The following is a 16,546-nucleotide window of genomic DNA, read 5'->3' on the forward strand; positions in this document are numbered from 1 at the left end:
AAACATGCGGCAATATTTTCTTATTCAGGCTATTGCTAAATTTGCATATTGCGGGTAGTACCGCGCAACTGACCTTCAAGTAATGATAATGTAGATTATACATCAAAGAGAATATAATTTTAGCGATTTTGTGCCTGTTATCAAATCACTGCTCCCAATGGTGAACTATGCCTTTTGAGTCATGCGAAGTTTGTAACTGGCTATTGCTGTGTATTGAGTAGCATCCGGACTACAGCGAACAGTTAAATAGCCCATGAGTTAATTTAAGTTCAGCATGATGGCGTAGTTTTCACACGTGCAGACTTTTATTAATTGTATCAAGTGTTCTCTTTCTACTTTCGTGACTGATTCTTCGTGTAGAGCTAAGGCGATTGGCGGAGAGATGTTCCACATCTCTTTTGGCCTAATCGCCGATACACACAGAACTTTGTTAATTAAGGTTAACTAGTTTGATGTATTTTATTGTTCTTCTGTTCGCTTATGGTGTGATACACAGGAAAGCGGTTTGCTTCGGCTTTCGGGAGTTTTATGATTTCAGAGTTACAGACCCGAGTTGACCAATATAGTATTGTGCGAAGAGCGGTCTTGCCCGCATGCCGGCGACACACATAAATTATGGCCAACAGGTGGTGTCGCTCGGAGCTTAGTTGGGAAGACCGCCAAGGGGTCACGCCCATGATCTCCGGCCATAGGGCTGGGCTGACCTGCGGAAGTAGTGGTACTTATCCCTTCGTGAGAGGGATATCGTGATGCCACATACTGTTGTGATTCTTATCCCGCTCATGACGCTAGCGGCCATGGTTTGCACAGGCGAAGGGGTATCGTGTAATCACTGGTTGTGTTTATCTCGATCGTGCGGCCATAGTCGCACTGGCAGAGAGACAAAATGTGACCCTGCACCCCAAAACAAACAAAAAGTCGCCAGACATGATTTTTTAGTTAAGACCATATTCTGAAAGAGCAGACTTTAAGCTTTAAAATGATGTATAACTCAAATCTAATGGACTCTCCTCACCTATCTAAATGTTGAAAAGAAAGCACAAACTCAGGAAAAGTGTGAACTGAGAAAAGAGGCTCTGAAGTACAGTGTCTATTTAAGCGCTTAATCTTTACCAAACCGTGATGGCTGTGCGATGAATGGGACAAAAAACAGGAAGTAAACCACCAGAGTAACAACAATGAAGGGATTGTCAGATTAAAGTGAAGGTATACATGCATCATTAACACACTCTGTCCATAATTAATGCCAACTTTCAAAGCAGTAGCACTATCCTTTCAAAAGTTATTAGAGTTGAAAGTGAAGAGTGTGGAAAAGGTTTTTCAGAAATGAAAAAGGGATTCTAAAGACACACCTAATCACACTGTTCTACCAAAAAAGTTCGAGATAAACTGCAAAAAACACACTTTCCTGCCCGTTTTATGATACGAAATTTTAGCATAATGTAGAAGAAGACTCGTTCTTTCAGAAAATATGAAAAAGTAAAGTTCGGTTCGGTTGACCCATTTCACTTATTTTCAGTCTTCACGCAAAATCAGTAAGTGCGACTTTATGTTCGTTTTGAGGTGCACGGTCACAAATAATGTATTGCTTCTGGTCAACTTCGCTAGGCGAGAGGCTGGACCATGGCTGGACGCAGCCTGCTAATTTTTCAAGCCTAGAGGGTCATAAAAGTTTTTCTTCCAAAATATTACAGTTCTTAGCAGACTGCATTCCCTGTTCTAATCTTATACATTGTATGTATAATGTATGGTTGGTTTATTACCTTGCTATGGATCAATACACCAGTTTTGAATCGACAATTTATGGAATTTGGTTTTGGGCAACCTGCTGTGAAATACAAATGTTTTCCTTTATTAAAGACCACGGAAAACGCAAATTAAGAGTCTCTTGCCCTTTTGTTGTCTTGAAGTGGGAATATCTATATCTATATATATATATATATATATATATATATATATATATATATAGTGACAGCAATGGGCTACAGCAGAGAACATTGCGGGGCGGTGCAAGAACAGTTAAATATTGAGTTGCAACTACTTTAATAGAGCTTTCGGGCTAATTGTCCTTCTTCACAATCTACAATGACAATGTTTAACAGTAACATTCAAACGAAATTAACCGCGGTGTATTAAGTCATATTGAACATAACTAACCTTCAATATATTAATTCTATGCATCTAAAAATACACTTAAATATAACAATAACTACAACATGATATACAATAATGCATGTTATTAACGAACGCAATATTACAAACACATGATATTACTATTGAATACAATTACAAAATGGAATTTGCTTGCTGCTGAGTACGGACGTATAATAATTATGTTGTGTATGTAATAGATATGAACCGGATGTATAAACGTGTGTGTGAGTGTGTGTGTAAGGGGGTGGTTTGTGATGAGGTTCGTTCCATTTAATCTGTCGTATTCTGCAGATACTCATTTTTAAAACATCTAACAACATTTCCAAAAAAAAATCCACAATTATATTTACAATTTCTACACATCAACAGACTTCTTATACATACATACACATTCGCGTACATAAATAAATTACACACATAAATCTATTTACACACGTGCCTACTTACATACATAAACAGTACTTTAACAACAGCCCAACCTTCCCAATAATTATGTTTTATATGTGACCCTGCACCTCAAAACAAACAAAAAGTCGCCAGACATGAATTTTTAGTTAAGACCATATTCTGAGAGAGCAGACTTTAAGCTTTAAGATGATGCATAACTCAAATCAAATGGACTCCCCTAACCTATATAAATATTGGAAAGAAAGCAAACACTCAGGAAAAGTGTGAACTGAGAAAAGAGGCTCTGAAATACAGTGTCAATTCAAGCACCTGATCTTTACCAAGCCGTGCTGGCTGTGCAATGAATGGGACAAAAAAACAGGATGTAAACCACCGGAGTAACAACAATGAAGGGATTATCTGATTAAATTGAAATTGATCATGCCTTATTACACATTCTCTCCTTAATTATTGCCAACTTTCAAAGCAGTAGCATTATCTCTTCAAAAGACACACTACTCTGCCAAATAATGTTCCAGAAAAACGGCTAAAAAGCACACGTTCCTGCCCGTTTTATGATACAAAATTTTAGCATAATGTAGAAGAAGACTTGCTCTTTCAGAAAATATGAAAAAGTCAACATCGGCTCGGTTGACCCTTTTCACCTTCATTCAGTCCTCACACAAAATCAGTGTGTGCGACTTTTTGTTCGCTTTGTGGTGCAAGGTCACATATTTACATACATCTACTTAACCCATATACGCCTACTGCGTTATACTTTGTAAAAGCCATTTGTACCGAGCCACTACAGATCAATATTTGCACTCAAAGAACTTTCAACTTCACATCTCTTTCAAAGGCACTAAAAATAAAGGAAAGTTGACAAATTTCGTATCAAACGAAAGAGCATGAAATTGCCTTTATTATGATATAAATTTCCATGCATTTTGACCAATCAGAAGAATTTACCAGTTGACAGAAGTCAGACATGATTTATGAAAATATGAATAATAAATATCATATTTGATATTTATTCATAAATGAAAAATATGTTCTTCCTTTGCATGTAAATTTCAATATCATTTTCAGAATATTCAAAGCAAGCGCTTTACAGTAATGATACATGCATATTGTGATCTTTTAATTAAGAATAATTGGAGAAGTAAAAATATAATGCAATCTCTCTGTTTTATGACAAATGGGTATTATCCATGTAAACATATAATTGACTGATGTAAAGAGACTGTTCTTTACAACCTTCTCTGAAATGAGATACCACATCCATCCCAATCAATGCTTAGGCCTATCACATCAATTTGTAACCAAAATATCACACAAATACATGGAAACAAATGTCATGATTACATATGCAAAAAATAACGTCAAAATGACTTTAAAATTGACGTTAAAATGACGTCATTTCAGCGGCAAGCTCGACTACGGAATTTTCCATACTTCGGTGATTGCAGCGTTCGCGGCTGCTGCGGGAAATCCCGTAGATCAGCGGATATGGGTTAAACCTCTACTCACAATTCTCAGTTCCTATCTAACCAAAATATATATTCTAAACATCTCAAATGATGAAATAAAATATTCATTCGATACTCCTATTTCCCCCCTAAAAATATCAGGAGGCGTGTGTTTTCATACACACAATTTGTTTCAATGCGTTTACTCTCTAAAAAAGAAAGAGTGAATTTTCACTCGATTTTCACTCCCCTTGGTAGTGACGTCAAGGATCACTAGAAGTGGAGTGAATTTCGAGTGAACAGAAATTTCACTCCAAAAGAGAGTGAAAAAAGACGGAAATGTATTTGGTGGGATGTTCACTCCTTTCTCACTCTAAATTCACCCCTGACGTATTTCACTCTTTTGTCAGTCGTTTTTCACTCCTTTCTCACTCTCAATTCAATCCTATTGTATTCACTCTTCTTTAACTCCGGAGGTTTTTCACTCCTTTTTCACTCTTTTTTCAATCCTTTTTCAATCTTTTTTTCAATCCCAAACGGAATTACACTCTACATGAGCACACAGTTTTTCCATAGATAAATACTTCAGCCTCATTCATATCAATTCACGAAGCTTGAATAAGAACTTTGAATCAATCGAAACGCTCTTAAACTCTCTTCACCATTTTGCCTTTTCCGTAATAGGAATTTCTGAAACTTGGTTGCATTATGTCTCCCCAAATATGTTTAGTATTCAAAATTATGATATGATTCGTGCAGATAGAAGGACTGGAAGAGGAGGTGGAGTAGCCTTGTATATACATAATCAACTTCGTTACAAACTCCGACCTGACTTATCCATAAATGGTGTTGAAAGCTTATTCGTCGAAATTATAAATGATAAAACTAAAAATATTATTATAGGTATTATTTATAGACCACCAAATAACGAAATAGATTTATTTCTAGACAGCATTGAAATTTTTTCAAATACAATTATTCATGAAAATAAAAGTTTGTTTTTAATGGGGGATTACAATATTGATTTACTAAGTACGACAAACCATAATTCTTCTAGATTTCATAACACATTATCATTAAGTAGTTTTTATCCTCACATTAATAAGCCTACGAGAATCTGTAACACCACGTCAACTGAGACTTTAATCGACATTTTCTCTAATATTATTGATAAAAATTATTCTAATGGCATACTTTATTCAGATATATCTGATCATCTTCCCATATTTACCATTTACGAGCAGATTGGAAACGTTCAACCAAAACAAAAATGCTATAGAACGCGAAAAAAAGAATCTCACGAAAATATTAATTCATTAATATCTGATTTATCACGCGAACAATGGCAAGATGTGACTTCGGTCAATGACGCGAATCTATCTTATGAAATGTTTTTGCATAAATTTCTTTATTATTATAATAATCGTATTCCCTTAGTTAATAAGAACAATCGCGCAAAAATAAAACAACCATGGATTACCAAAGGGCCAATGCGTTCTATACTCACCCGTAATCGCTTATATAAAATGTCCTTACGTAAACCAACACCACAGAACAAAGCAAAATACAGAACATATCGAAATACATTAACCACATTAATCCGGGCATCTCGAAAGCGATATTATTCAGACATATTAGAATCAAATAAGGACAGTAAAACCAAACTGTGGCGAACTATCAATGACCTTATTAAGAATAAAAAGAAAGAACTCCCGACCGTTATTTCCGAAAATGACCAAGATGTTAACGACCCTGAAATCATTGCAAATTGTTTTAATAAGTTCTTTACCAACATAGGCCCCAATCTCGCCTCAACAATACTTCCAAACGCTGGAAATTTTACAGATTACCTTCCTGAAAGTAATAATAATTCTTTATTTTTTACTCCCACGAATGAAAATGAAATACTGAATATTGTTCGATCTTTTAAGTCGAGTAGATCATGTGGCCACGATGGATTAAGTATGCACTTACTAAAACAAATAATATATTTTTTAGTAACCCCCATAGTACATATCTGTAACTTATCATTATCTACTGGGATCTTCCCAAATTCTTTAAAGATTGCGAAAGTAATCCCTATTCACAAAAAAGATGATGCGTCCCAAATAAAGAATTATCGTCCAATTTCATTATTGCCCGTCATTTCCAAAATCCTTGAAAAGATTGCACATGAACGTTTGTATAAGTTTCTAGTTGATAACCACATTTTAAATCATAACCAATTTGGTTTTCGAAAAGGTTTTTCTACAGATTTTGCAATCATTCAAACTTGTGACAAAATTATCGATTCTATTGCGAACAAACAGCACGTGATAGGAGTTTTTATGGACCTGAGCAAGGCCTTTGATACAATAGACCATGGAATTTTATTAAAAAAGCTACATAATTATGGCATAAGAGGAATAGTTCTTTCCTGGTTCCGAGATTATTTATCCCAACGTCAGCAATACGTAGCATTTCATTCAAGTACCTCGTTTAAGTCATATATTACTTGCGGTGTACCACAGGGATCCATTTTAGGACCTCTACTTTTTCTTATATATATTAACGATATTATAAATTCCTCAACCCTTCTCACCTATGTATTATTCGCGGACGATACCAGTGTCTTCTACTCTCACAACTGTTTAAACACACTAGTGGATATACTTAATTCTGAGCTTGCAAAAATTTCTACATGGTTTAAATGCAATAAATTATCACTAAATATAGATAAAACGTGTTTCATAAACTTCAATACTTCACATTTGCAACCGATAATGCCTAATAACATTATTATTGATGGTATGCCCATTATTGGAAAAAAATCAACCAAGTTCTTAGGGGTAACCCTTGACTCCAATTTAAATTGGAATAACCACATTGATAATATAACCACATTAATATCTAAAGTCATTGAAATACTTCGGAGATTAAAATATTTTGTAACGGAAAAAGTACTCACTATGTTATACAATGCATTAATCTTACCGTATATTAATTATTGTAATGTTGTCTGGGGAAACTGTAATAAAACCAAAGTAAATGTTATTTTTCTTTTACAGAAAAAGGCAATAAGAATATGTACTAACTCACATTATTTAGAACATACTGATCCATTATTCCTTAGACTAAAAGTTCTTAAAGTTGACGATATACACAAATTTCAAACAGCAATATTTATGTTCAAATACACGCAAAATCTACTCCCACTCTTCCACAACGCATTTTCCCTTAACAGGGATGTCCATGCTTACCCCACGCGCCATCGTAATGATTTCCATTTGAATAACCCTAAACTCCTATTAGCTCAAAAATCAATTCGGCATAACGGGCCTGATATTTGGAATTCACTCCCTCTCCACATAAAACAGTGCACATCTCTCTATTCCTTTAAGGCAAATACAAAGAAATATTTCTTGGCACAATATCATACGGTACAGTAATCATTAAACATGTACCTCTTATACTCAACAACAAGGCAATATTTTGGTCCACCCCCTTTTCCCTTTCTTTTACTTTGCTGCTTGACCCTTCGCCCATATTATAACATATTCAATCATTTTCTTAGAAGTGCTGACCATCAACACTTTCGCGCTTCATCACCTGCACACGCACTCACAGGCACCACTCCTGTTTACCAAATAATTGTATAAAACTGGATTTACACGCATTTTAACATGGCCCATCCGTATTAGTGTTCAAGTACTACAATAAAAAATGGTAATTTAACTCTGGCTGTCCGTCTGTTCAAGCACGGCTTATAACGGCGGCCCTCTGCATTATATGTATATATTATATATTGTACTGTGAATCAAGTCATTATTGGCCATATAAACATTTTGTATGTTATTTAACGTTTCATTTGTCTTTATATACAAAATATGACTTACTATGTAATATGTCAATAATTTTCAGAATTGTATTTGTGTAATTGAACCTGCCTTTGTTATTTTTGTATTCTGAAAGAAAATATGAAATGCAGAAAATAAAATCTTTTCAAACAAACATCTCTATCACCACTGATCACAGTACTCAGTGCACTAGTTATTCAACCCTGGAAGAAAAAGTGACAATATATATGGTGATGAATTTGGGAATAATGTAGGTGGTCTGGAGTCATTTTTGGAATAATGAATACCAATCAAACTAATACAAACAAAAACAGTAAGCAACGTTCATAATATAGATATTTGTTAATATTAATGCATATATTTAGAAGCCAACGATCCACCACTGTTAGCCCAGTGCATTGCCAACTTTGTGTTCCAGGTTTGAAAGTAATTCCTACCCGAGCTGGATCAATACATGAAACTGAATAAATATAAGCTAGTAATCCAAATGGCTGTTGTTTCATTCTTTCTTATTAATTTATTCTTTCTTTAAGTAGCATAGAGGGGGATATAAGAAGATAATGTACTAAATGCTACGCATGTTATTTTTTTTTTCTTATGAGCTGATTCTCTATATTAAATAAATGTGTGATGTCCACTGGATCACCTGAAATTTAAATAAAAGGAATATACCTCTTGAAATATCTAAACTTAACAACTGCAGAGCAGTACACCATTACAAACAGTCTTCATGTGCTGAGTATCTGGTTTTCCATGAATTCTGTGGCCAATAATAATTATACATATTTTTATCATTTAAGAACAACTGTCACCATAATCATCACAAGGTCCCTGTAAATATGCTATTCTAGCTGTCATTCCCAAAGCTCTACAAATGAAGAGTTTGTTTGCAAAAACTGCTAAGTCCATATGTGCCAAATGGAGATATTTGCGATTAAAGGTCAAGAAAAATAAAGAGAATAATAAGAAAATGTTTGTTTCTTTTGATCAGAACTTCAAAAATGTACCTTTATATGTAGTGACCAATATATAATTTAAAAGGTATTATTTTGTACTTTAAGACAGAGACCGTACTTCAAAATCTTCTAAAATGGACATATCAGTTTTTGCGAACAAACTCTTCAAATATTAACATCACACATTTCCCCGAAAATATGCCAAATTCATAAAGTTTGTGCAAAAGTGAAACATTTTACAAGTACCCTTCCTGAACATGTTTAATTTTCGACTACAAGTGAATATAATTATTGCATGTTCAATGATAAGCTACAAAAGACTTGCAAAGTATAGTCACCATTATCTATATTATAATACAAAAACAATTACACATGTAGTAGGAATTGTGATTGCTTCGAAAAATTGACAAAAATACAGAAATTTTCAATACTGCATGGATCCTCTGTCATGTAACACAGTGATGCTCTACAAGTACATTGTACAAATACCTAAACATACTCGATCAGAGAAGCATGGTCTTGACTTTAAGTAGGCTTTAGGTGGGGTATTTATGTAGATGATAGAGCCAGAGGGGGGGGGGGGGGGGGGGGCTCCCTGGAACCCCCCAGACCTCGGCCATCAACCGTGCGATCATTACAAAATCCACACACAAATTGCCTGTGACATAATCTATAAAACGGTAATGTTGATTTTCAACAACAAAAATAGTCAATTGGCTAAATTAAGCTAGTTTGAGCATGAAATCAGACCATTTGCCATAAATAAAGTTCCAAAAAGGCACATTTTTTGTTTTTTGTGTAAATATTCTTTCTGGTGTCCATAGCAAATGAAAGAGAAAAAACTGTGCCATCAAAACATTTTGAAGTATCTATTTTTTTATATTGACTCATGTATTTCTTTGTTTCTTACTTTTTGTTTTTCATTGCCTTTTCAATGAAATTTGTCAGCAACACGTCCAGCATGAAAATATTTATGTTATTGATTACAATCAATAACCCCCCAAAATAATCATGCCTTCATGAAATTTGGCATGGAATGTCAAAGGGAGGAGGGCTCGTAGCCCCCCCCCCCCCCCCCCCCCTCAACCGGGCCTACTATTTATGGAAAAAGAATTGCAATCACTACAGTTGACACAACATGTATCATATCATTGATCTTCTTCACCTAAATAAGGCATCATTGTACAATATTGAACACTTGTAATCCTTCCGAGTTTTGCCAGATGTAGCAACAACTAATGCATGGAAACTGAATTTCTTATAAAGTGATTTCATGTGACGTCATGTTGGCCACCATAATGGTGACTTCCATAGCAAAGGCGACCAATATTCATTCATGCATGCCTCTGTAACAAAGGTGTTCTTTTGCCTTAGCTTTCCCTGAAGTAAACATTGCTGCAGCTTTTGTATGCAGTCTTGATTTCTAGTTGGTTTACGCAATTGACTTCATTAGGCTGCGTTCACATATATACGGTATTCGCTATTCGCTATTCGCTATTCGGGCACCCAGTACACCATCACCCGCACCATCAACTCGCCATCCCATGCAGTGAGGATTTCTTCCTCCTACATCCCAGCAAATCTTATTAACAATTTCTAAACTGCATCAGAATGTCAATCTACATGCTTATTTTTGCTAAAGGGCAAATCCAGACCAAAATTGTCATTATTTCATAAACGAGAGACGGTATACGCTGCAAGAAAATCGAACAAGCTCGATTCCCACTTTGCTATACTATTCTATGCTATTCGGTACATTCAAATAGTTCGCTCTTATGTGAACCGGTGTTAGGAAAGCCTATCGTTCGATTCAAGCTATTCGCGTGCCCTCGAACACGAGTCCCAAATACCCAAATAGTATACTTCTAAATGAATGCAGCCTTTTGGTGGGCAATTGTGACATCACTGCTAACACTCTATATCAAAATATGATTGTCAGTTGCAGGTTATCTTAATAATTTGTTACGAGATCAAGGGAAGAATTATCCATAAGTTTGACTTGGCACATTAGTGAACTAATCTATTTAACTCCATCTACTCTAATGCCGTGGATTTATCAATGATGGGCTGCAGATGTTTTGTGGAGAAAGAAGTTGAACCAATTGAGCTTCTACCCACAAGTTTTTCAAAGTACAGTACATCAATTACATAAAGGTGAACATGTACAAAATAACTCTGGGTCCCGTAACCCTAGGGATCAATGATTCCCATCAATTTTGTTTTATTTTTTTTAAAGATTTTCCCCCTACTCCAAAGAAGATGGATGCAATAAATTTGAGCACATGCATATGTGACCCGCTTCAACAAAATGGTCCTAAAGTCGCGCACGGTCGAAGCCGTGAAAATAGAGTTTGAAGTTAGAGCATCAAAATTGTTCAAAACTTACGATTTTCTGAATTTGACATATTATTAGAGTCTGACATGTCTTCTATCATCTGTCGAAATTTTGAAGTAAAATGATGAAAGGAAAGACCAAAAAATAGCGTTTTTCTGGGCCATGTTTTTTTGGCGTTTCAACGAAGCAGAAACTGGTTCGAACATTTGGATTGAGCGCCACACATAGGCTCCGCCCCTAACGACGACCAGAGTGATCTCATTGGTCAGTTTGCTGCTTGCCGCTAACCGAAGCGTGAAGCTCGCACACTGCCCAGTCGACTGGTGCGTGCGTGCGGGTTGCGCTATGCCTAGCCGCTTCTCCTGACATCCTGGTCACTGATTGGTCGGTGAGGAGACCGCCGACGCTGTGTTTGAATGAGCATTTCGGGGGTTGCTAGGGCTTAACTTCTATTGTCCGGAGGTGAATACTGACTTGCGTGTCTCTTGATTGTGATTGCGTCGCAAGGAGAACTTTTAGGGCGCTTTTCTCGAAACAATGATTTCCCAGACGTTTTGACATGCTCTCTTTTAAACATCGATATCTCCGCAGCCGATTATTTTTATAAGACATGTTATATATCAATTTAAAGCAGAAAGATTAGGGAATTGTGTCATGCAATTTTCAAATAATCGACCTTGCCCGACTTTAGGATCATTTTGTTGTAGCGGGTCACATATTGTACTGCATCAATGCTAATCAAAGGGGTGACAAAGGTATGTGGTAACTTATTCACAACATGGAGACATGATCTTCATCCCAAGAGCATGGATGACCATTGGAAGATTCTTCTATTTAGCTGCTATATGTAGCATTCCCCCACCCCCCCCCCCCCCAAAAAAAAAAGAAAAGAAATGAGGGAAAGAAAAAAAAATACATATGAGTGTCTGTCAACAGTTTTCTCTCTTGAATATTAGACCATCAAAAGGTTTTATTAAAGCAAGTCAGAATTGCCTGGAGAGAAGGGGGTGCTTAATCATGAGCGCAGCCAGATTCGTATCATGCGGAATGCCAAGCTGTGTGTGGCCAAACATTCTTTGATATGCTTGGAACACCTCACAGATGAATGTATTGATTAACATGTGGCCATGAAGAGGAGATTTTTTTGACTATATAAGTCAAAGCTATTTTCAGTTACTGGTATATACAACAATCAACAATTTAAAGCATTAACAATCACACATTCTATGCAACAAACTCTTTTCATCGGCGAGCCCTGTTCTACTTTAATGTTGAAGTGCTTCAGTACATCCTGGTAACAGCTTCATGCTAAACTACCGCTGAGCCTGATGAGGCTGACTCTTCAACAAGAATGTAAGTTCCAACGTCAGAGGAGCATATGCTGTATCTCAAAAGAGGAAAAAGCAAGGGTATTTAGACCTATACACCGATGGTAGCTGTCTCTTCTCATTGGGCTTCTAATCTAACGTTGGAATGGTGCTCGGTCAGGGGCTTGGTGGGAGCTGCAACTACTCTCTCTTTCTCTCTCTGCCTGAGGTGATTTGTGGTGTCATAGCTCCTCAAGGTCTTCAAACGATACCCGATGAATCCATGATCCTTGCCATACAGGTATACTCCTGAAATATAAGAATGCATTGTAAGTCAAAGCTTTTTCTTGAGTCTCAACAAATTTGACTTTGGCACAGAGTTGACTATAACTGATGAAGATCTGATAGCAGTAGAAATACATGTAGTGGCATTCTTATGGAAGAAAACGAAAATAGGTTTATTATAAATGAACGGCGCAACTGGCATGTTGGAACTTAAGTTACATTACGTTACGTTGAAGTTAACGTTCATCGAACCTAAGTCATGGAATCAGGCCAATCTGCACACAACTTTATTAGACATCTATGAGGAGGTACATCACAATCCCCACATTGCCTGTATATTTGCACAATGAGTTAATTAAGAAATAGATGCAATTTCCCTGTAAAGGCCATTTTTTTATTTTTTTTTATTTATTTATTTATTTATTTATTTTTTTTTTTTGGGGGGGGGGTGGGGGGTCATGCCCATAATCTGAAAAACTTTGGGTCCTTGCCCCCTAACTAAACAAGGATGATCAACTCCTCGGTTGGTTTCTTAATTCTGTCCACTAGCTCCTGAGAAAAGTTGAAAATGTTGAAGTTTTTGCAAGCTAGATGAATAAGATACCATGTATGTCACTTAATCTTTCTGCTAAAGAGGGCTAAAAAAAGGTTGTAGATCACATAACTTACGAGTATAAACTTACATGTCCCTTTGCACCTTGTGTGGTGTCTCACAAAGTGGGGTACTGCATCGCAACTGCCTTGGCTACAACATCCTTTGCTCACTACTTGGTATCTGAATTTAAAAAGAAAGCAAGAAAAATGTTAATCATATTCTACGACACAAACATCAAAAATTTGGCCCTCATTTTAATCTTTTAAGGGGCTGAACTATTTTTACGTTTTTTTTTTCTTGGCATTAATTCCTACTGCTATTCAGTACCACTGTTTCAAGTACATTTATTGCTACTTCAGCCAGATATCAGTTAATACATATGTGACCGTGCACCTCAAAACGAACATAGAGTCGCACACACTGATTTTGCGTGAGGACTGAAAATAAGTGAAATGGCTTAACCTAGCCGAACTTGACTTTTTCATATTTTCTGAAAGAGCGGGTCTTCTTTTACGTTATGCTAAAATTTGGTATCATAAAACAGGCAGGAAAGTGTGTTTTTTTAGCAGTGTATCTCGAACATTTTTGGTAGAATAGTGTGATTAGGTGTGTCTTTAGAACCCCTTTTTCATTTCTGAAAAACCGTGTCCACACTCTTCACTTTCAATTCTAATAACTTTTGATAAGATAGCGCTACTGCTTTGAAAGTTGGCATTAATTATGGACAGAATGTGTTAATGAGGCATGCTTAATTTCTGTTTAATCTGATAATCCCTTCATTGTTGTTACTCTGGTGGTTTACTTCCTGTTTTTTTGTCCCATTCATCGCACAGCCAGCACGGTTTGGTAAAGATTAAGCGCTTGAATAGACACTGTACTTCAGAGCCTCTTTTCTCAGTTTACACTTTTCCTGAGTTTGTGCTTTCTTTCTAATATTTAGATAGGTTAGGAGAGTCCATTTGATTTGAGTTATACATCATTTTAAAGCTTAAAGTCTGCTCTTTCAGAATATGGTCTTAACTAAAAATTCATGTCTGGCGACGTTTTGTTTGTTTTGAGGTGCAGGGTCACATATGACAATTTCATGCAGATAGGTTAAGTGTGAATGTGCACAGTTAGTAGAAAAATTCATACAAGATGTGATTATCCATTGAACTTCATGGCACATCAACTCCCACTTTTCTATCAATCATTGTGATGATTAAATCATAAGTATTAGGACTATTATCAAATCAATATACATGTGGCCCGATGGGGCTACCACGAAAATAAGTCAGCGTGGAGTCTTGTACGTACACTCTGTTTACATGTTTCATACAAGTATACCAGTCTTTATTTTTAAATCTATAACCATCACTTCATTAGCAATGTTATACTTACCGGTCCCGTCTATTTTCTTTCCTTTTTTTTTTTGGGGGGGGGGGCAAATTTTAGTCTGCTTTTCTCTATACTTGAGAAGACCAAAAAACAAAAAAAAAGAAACAAATGAACAGGCAAATTACATGGTTATATATTGGATGAAAATCTACATTGTAGTACAAGACATGACAATGGGAAACTGGTATTCCAGACCAATTTTCAAATTATAATAATAACATATGAATAATAATAATATTTTAACTAATTGAACTTACGCTGTACAGTTTTCAGCTTCCATTTTCAACAACAAATATGCTGCAATGATCTGGATGTGCAGATGTCTCCTCGGAACAGTCAGAACTCCTTCCCTCAGCTTTTGAAGTATCTCTTCCCCCTTGAAGTGATGTGTGTGTTGAATTCCTGGGCAAATAAGTAAAATGTAATGGTTTTATGAATAATACAAATGGCATGAGGATAGTAGGTTCCTCCAGTTTACATTATAAACTTGAGGAGCAAAATCATTTAACATACATATTTGACATAAGCAACAGCTCTACTTACACAACACAAGACTGACCATAACATGGTTTTCACTTCTGTCGATACGGCAAGTACACGGTACACATTTTTCTTAAATACAAGTACTAACCTGTCAAGACATTCATTGTCAGAGGGAAGGACAGCTCCAAAACTGCTCCATGAAGTATCTTGAAAATCATTTCTTCAAACAAAATAAAACCAACCAAGCATTCAGTCTCTTAATGTAGCCTCTTATGTAATTACTAAGACTCTAGAATGTAAAATAAATATAAATCAATTTCAAACTAGTCTCCCTTCATTAATCATTGTGGAAAACAACAGAATAGCTTACAGCAGGGTTTAACGCAATGGAAGTCAATATCTCAGAGGCTCCTTCGCTGATGTTGGCCCGGTGTTTCCAGCATTCGTCAACCCTGAATTCAATGGCTAGTCGTTGTATGACCACATCTGGTACTTTGCAATCTGGTGATCTGCACCCTCTTCGTGTGACAGAGACTGTACAGCTCTCAATATCTGTCTTTGTTCTCCAAATGATGACCCCTACACCGAGTTCCTTTAAATCACCATCACTCCCGAAGAGCTGTCATGTCTACGTCCTTATCTGGAGGAAAGTGTGAAAACACAAGGTTCAGAAATGGATTTAGAACTCATTTCCACAAGACAATATGCAGTTGTTTTGTCCACACAAATACTAAGTGAGCACCAATACAAAGGCTAGTAGGCCTAATTACTTTTTTAGCTACCGTACATCAGCATATTCAATGTTAGAATTAAAGACCCAAAGATGATCTCTGCCAAATTTCAATACCTAAGGTCACCTGTAACTTTCATAAAAAACAATGTTGAAAAAAGTGCCAGTCATCGTCTGCTACAAGGGGATCGATCTCCATGATGACGTGTGAGCACGCGATCTTCAGCTAGAAGTGTGATGTCACAGTGGACCAACACTTAACACGAACAGTACACGCATCATACTTCTTACCTAGTACAGTAGTAGATGATCACGACACATGACGTGGGAGCTAGTGTACGTGGTATTCTCCCAGCTGTTTGGATGCTCAAATGTAGCGGCAAATAAAAGTCCTTTTTACTACATACAGTGTAATAATCATAAATCACCAAATTTCACCATTCTTTATTACCGTACTGATCGAGATCACCATCTCATCTGGCAACACAGACCAGTGTCAGTGATTCGGCTGTCAACTCAACAATAGCAATGTAGAGTACGTGTCTGGCGCTAGGCGCTTCTAATGTATTGCTTTAATTAGCACAGCTTAGTAACAGTTAGGACCCTATAGTATAAGTTCGATCTCTAGCGCT

Source organism: Diadema antillarum, unplaced genomic scaffold (assembly GCF_040938485.1).
Source record: "Diadema antillarum isolate AM-2024a unplaced genomic scaffold, OU_Dant_1.0 seq00001348_RagTag, whole genome shotgun sequence".
NCBI lineage: Eukaryota > Metazoa > Echinodermata > Echinoidea > Diadematoida > Diadematidae > Diadema > Diadema antillarum.